Here is a 6000-nt window from a genome sequence, read left to right as displayed (position 1 = left end):
CCAGCGCCAACTCAGGCAGTCCTGCTTGAAGTTTGCTTTTATTAAGGGAGCTGCAATGGCCCCTTCAACATTCCAGGGGCATTCATTTCACACTGCGCAGGTTTTACCTCCCAAGGCTTTGCAGGAGAACCCTCACTTTCAGGCATGGCCTCATAGTCCCTGAGCTCAGGTCTGCTTTATGCTGTGCCTGTTGGAACAAAACTGAAGTCTGGGCTCTAGGGCAGGCTTTGTCACAGCGGAGGAATGACCTGGGAATTCACCTATTCTATTTCCTTGTTGCTAGTTGGAGAAAACAACCTCTGTGTTAGTTTCCTACTGCTTCTGTAACAAATTACCACAAACTTTAGTAGCATATTTATTCTCTTACAGTTCTAGAGGTAAATTCTGTGGTGCTAGAATCAAGGCATCAGCAGGACTGTACTCCTTCTAGAGGCTTTGGGGTAGAATCCATTTTCTTGCCTTTTTACTGTCAACAAGCCACGGCATTCCTGGGTCTGTGGCCCCTTCCTCCATCTTCAGAGCTGATCACTCCAACCTCTGCTTCCATCATCACATCCCCTTTTCTGTGTTTGAAGGATTATTATGATTACATCAGGCCCACCCAGATAATCCAGAGTAATCTCCCCATTGCACAATTCTTGATTTAGACACATCTTCAAAGCTCTTTTTGTGTGTAAGGTGCTGTATTCCCAGGTTCAAGAATCAGGACGTGGGTATCTTTGGGGAACCCATATTCTGTTTACTGCAATGTCTTAGTGTATAAGCTATTCTTTTCAAACTTCATCTATTTCCCAGGCTCCAAAAGAGATTTTGTTATCTTAGTCCAAAGTGCCTGGCTTAAGATTCTAAGAATGGAGGATCTATCTGATGCTGGGAGGTATTGGGGGCAGGAGGAGAAGGGGACGACAGAGGATGAGATGGCTGGATGGCATCACTGACTCGATGGACGTGAATCTGAGTGAACTCCGGGAGTTGGTGATGGACAGGGAGGCCTGGCGTGCTGCAATTCATGGGGTCGCAAAGAGTTGGACATGACTGAGTGACTGATCTCTGATAGATGTTTCTAGTTGCCTGTTTTAGTGTTGAAAGCCCTTAAAGGAACCATCTCCTGGCTATGGTATAAGAGATCCATGTAGCTCTGCATTCACTCTCTCACACAAATGGATTGAATATTGTACTTGGATGAAAAAGGCTCTACAATCCTACCCCATCTTTTGATTAACCAGAACCATGTAATCTTATTATTGCAGATGATAGTCTATTAATCATAATTACAAATTAGTTTTCCTTGTGTCTACTAAAGGCCCCTGCTATAAGCTGAAAAATCAGAAATTCAGTCTTCTGAAAGAAATAACTAACAAAGGAACGTCAATAAAACAAAACAAAACCCTGAATCTGGTTGGTACTCTTGACTTGAACCCCATAGGACATACACTCACAGGTACAGTTCAGTTCAGTTCAGTCATTCAGTCGTGTCCGACTCTTTGTGACCCCATGAATCGCGGCACGCCAGGCCTCCCTGTCCATCACCAACTCCCAGAGTTCACTCAAACTCACGTCCATTGAGTCAGTGATGCCATCCAGCCATCTCATCCTCTGTTGTCCCCTTCCCCTCCTGCCCCCAATCCCTCCCAGCATCAGCGTCTTTTCCAATGAGTCAACTCTTCGCATGAGGTGGCCAAAGTACTGGAGTTTCAGCTTTAGCATCAGTCCTTCCAAAGAACACCAGGGCTGATCTCCTTTAGAACAGACTGGTTGGATCTCCTTGCAGTCCAAGGGACTCTCAAGAGTCTTCTCCAACACCACAGTTCAAAAGCATCAATTCTTCGGTGCTCAGCTTTCTTCACAGTCCAACTCTCACATCCATACATGACCACTGGAAAAGCCATAGCCTTGACTAAACGGACCTTTGTTGGCAAAGTAATGTCTCTGCTTTTCAATATGCTGTCTAGGTTGGTCATAACTCTCCTTCCAAGGAGTAAGCATTTTTAATTTCATAGCTGCAATCACCATCTGCAGTGATTTTGGAGCCCAGAAAAATAAAGTCTGACACTGAAACAGTGTCACTTCTATGAAATGATGGGACCAGATGCCATGATCTTCGTTTTCTGAATGTTGAGCTTTAAGCCAACTTTTTCACTCTCCTCTTTCACTTTCATCAAGAGGCTTTTTAGTTCCTCTTCACTTTCTGCCATAAGGGTGGTGTCATCTGCATATCTGAGGTTATTGATATTTTTCCGGGCAATCTTGATTCCAGCTTGTGCTTCTTCCAGCCCAGCGTTTCTCACGATGTACTCTGCATATAAGTTAAATAAGTAGGGTGACAATACACACCTTTTTATACACACCAAATAGGAAAAGGACGTACTCCTTTTCTTATTTGGAACCAGTCTGTTGTTCCATGTCCAGTTCTAACTGTTGCTTCCTGACCTATGTATAGGTTTCTCAAGAAGCAGGTCAGGTGGTCTGGTATTCCCATCTCTTTCAGAATTTTCCACAGTTTATTGTGATCCACACAGTCAAAGGCTTTGGCATAGTCAATAAAGCAGAAATAGATGTTTTTCTGGAATTCTCTTGCTTTTTCCATGATCCAGCAGATGTTGGCAATTTGATCTCTGGTTCCTCTGCCTTTTCTAAAACCAGCTTGAACATCCGGAAGTTTACGGTTCACGTATTGCTGAGGCCTGGCTTGGAGAATTTTAAGCATTACTTTACTAGCCTGTGAGATGAGTGCAATTGTACGGTCGTTTGAGCATTCTTTGGCATTGCCTTTCTTTGGGATTGGAATGAAAACTGACCTTTTCCAGTCCTGTGGCCAATGCTGGGTTTTCCAAATTTGCTGGCATATTGAGTGCAGCACTTTCACAGCATCATCTTTCGGGATTTGAAATAGCTCAACTGGAATTCCATCACCTCCACTAGCTTTGTTCGTAGTGATGCTTTCTAAGGCCCACTTGACTTCACATTCCAGGATGTCTGGCTCTAGATCAGTGATCACGCTATCGTGATTATCTGGGTCATGAAGATCTTTTTTGTACAGTTCTTCTGTGTATTCTTGCCACCTCTTGTTAATATCTTCTGCTTCTGTTAGGTCCATACCATTTCTGTCCTTTTTCGAGCCCATCTTTGCATGAAATGTTCCCTTGGTATCTCTAATTTTCTTGAAGAGATCTCCAGTCTTTCCCATTCTGTTGTTTTCCTCTATTTCTTTGCATTGATCTCCCTAAATAAATGGACATCCTTACCATAGGCCTATCAGGCTGAGCCAAGTCACCAAGTCAGACTTTCTAGAGTGACTTTGGTCTAGATTTGAATAAGGGTCAGCAAATTATGGCCCTCAGGAGAAATCCAACTAGCTGTTTGTTTTTGTAAATAACGCTTTTTTGGAACATAGTCACGCTCATTGAGGGGTTTTCCTGGTAGGTCACTGTTAAAAAAAAATCCCCCTACCATGCAGGAGTTACAAGAGATGCAGGTTCCATCCATGGGTAGAGAAGATCCCTTGGAGAAGGAGATGGCAACCAACATCATTATTCTTACCTGGAAAAATCCCATGGACAGAGCAGCTTGGCAGGCTACACTCCATGGGGTTGCAAAAGAGTCAGATAGGACTTAGTGACTGAACAACAACATGCTCGTTGAGTCACTGTTATCTATGGCTCACTTCCCACAACAGCAGAATTCAGTGGTTACATACAAGGTATGCAACTCACCTAAAAGTATAAAACTTTGTAGAAATAGACTGCTGCTGTGGCTAAGTCACTCAGCAGCAACCAACTCTTTGCAATCCTATGGACTGTAGCCCATCAGGGGTCCATGGGATTCTCCAGGCAAGAAAACAGGAGTGGGTTGCCACTTCCTTCTCCAGAAATAGACTACCTAACCCCAGATCAATAAAATTAAAATGAATTACCTACAGTTAAATAGACTAAATGGACTGATCTCATATTATTAACATTTATATTAATTGGCATAAGGGTAAAACCCTTCTTTTTAATCTATTTATTACCCTCAACTTAGAATATACTTAACTTTTAAATAATATACTTTATTTAACCCTATGTAATCCATAATATTAACATTCCAACATATAATCAATGCAAAAAATATTACAGATAGCCTATATTTTAAATTCTTTGTCTTCAGTTTTATTTTAAATCTAGTGTTTATTTTTATACTTTAGAGCCTACCGAATCACATTTTGAATGTCATTTTGTCCCAACTGAACTTTCAGATTTCAAAAGGAAAAAAAATAATACCTGACTTATCTTAAAATGGATTATAAGCTGATATATCATTAGCACAATTTAAAAAGAACAATGTTGTAAATTATAATGATCTGTATTGATGGGGCTTGTCTACAGAACAATGATAACACAGGTTAAATAGTATGGAAAGTGCCTTTACTGATTTCCTATACTTTTCATGGCCAAATTCCGTATTTTATAAGTTTGAGGCAATGTAACCAAACTGATATAGCTTATTTACCTTTACAGATCATGTAGATTATTTATATAGGCTCAGTAAGAATCTATCCATTTTTCCTACCAGAATATAATTGAATATTGACTATGCCAAAAATTCCACTTAATTAGGTGTGATAAGCCCTTTTTAAAGGAACAAAGATTATATTTTACATGTAAGGATGACATGAAGTCTTCTCAGGAAAAGTTTTCTGGGACAGCTTTATGGTTTGTGAAATTCAAAAATTTCATTTACTGGCAGACATATTAACAAATATGGGAATTTAAGAGAAAAAAATACTAATAAGGATGGTAAAATTTCTCTGACACATAAAAGTAATTCCCAGCCTAGGAGTTTCACAAGCCTCCAGACAGAAGTTCATTATATGGATATAAATCAAAAACAACAGGCTATCCTGACTGGTTTCAGACTCCAAAATAGTAAATTCTGACTATTTCTCATAAATATGGACTTTGGACAAAAGCTATTTTCTCCTTGATTTTTACCATGCTAACAAGTGAAGATAAACTGAATATGATGGACACTTAAGAAAGCTGCTGATTTCTACTATGAACATAGTAGCCTTAGTCATCTTTTTTCACTTTTTAAATACTTGTTGCAATTTGTATTCAACAAAGCTTTCTTTCTTAAGTTACTTTTGCAATTGTTTACTTGTCCAGATGTTTCTGTGTCTGAGTCTTTGATAGCATTTACTATGTGCTGGCACTAATACCATGCTGGAGCCGAGGATTTGGAAATGAATTTGAGGAAGAGACCTGCCTGTGAATAAAGAACTTCCCCTCAAATACTTGGTAGGATGTTAACATCACCTTCATTTGTTCTGACGCTCCATGCAAAAGGAAAGGATCCTCAAAACAGTTATGCCTGAGAGGCTATCCCTGGGATCCAGAAAGTTGTCCTCTGACATGGTTCTGTCTGCCCACAGCCTCCTGATCCAGCCTTATCTGTGCCTCCCTTGCCCTACTTTGCTCTTCAAAGTGAAAGAAAGAAAGCGAAAGGCGTTCAGTAGTGTCCTACTCTTTGTGACCCCATGGACTGTAGCCTGCCAGGCTTCTCTGTCCCTGGAATTCTCTGAGCAAAAATACTGGAGTTGTTATGTTAGCCACTCCCTTCTCCATGGGGTGTTTCTGTCCCAGGGATCAAACCCAGTTCTGCATTGCAGGCAGATTTTTTACTGTCTGGGCCACCAAGGTGCCTCCCTTACCCTACTTCGTGCTTCAACCTCTTAAATCCATGCAGATCCTGGAACATGGCAGCCTCTTCCCATCACGGGCTTTTTCTGTTTCTCCTGCCTCATATGTTTTTGCCAGGTTAGCACCTGTTCTTCCCCTTCCAACTGAAACATCATTTCCCAAGGAAGACTTCCCTGACCACCCACAGCATTTGTAAACTCTCCTAACCCTCAGAAGTACTTTGTTGAACTTTTCACAGTTGTAATAAATAACTGATTTATATGAGCCGCTGTTTAATGTCCATCTTCTTTGCAGACCACGTGCTTCATGAGGACAGGCGCTG

This window comes from Bos indicus, chromosome 16, assembly GCF_029378745.1.
Source record: "Bos indicus isolate NIAB-ARS_2022 breed Sahiwal x Tharparkar chromosome 16, NIAB-ARS_B.indTharparkar_mat_pri_1.0, whole genome shotgun sequence".
NCBI lineage: Eukaryota > Metazoa > Chordata > Mammalia > Artiodactyla > Bovidae > Bos > Bos indicus.
This window is presented reverse-complemented; position numbering follows the sequence as displayed.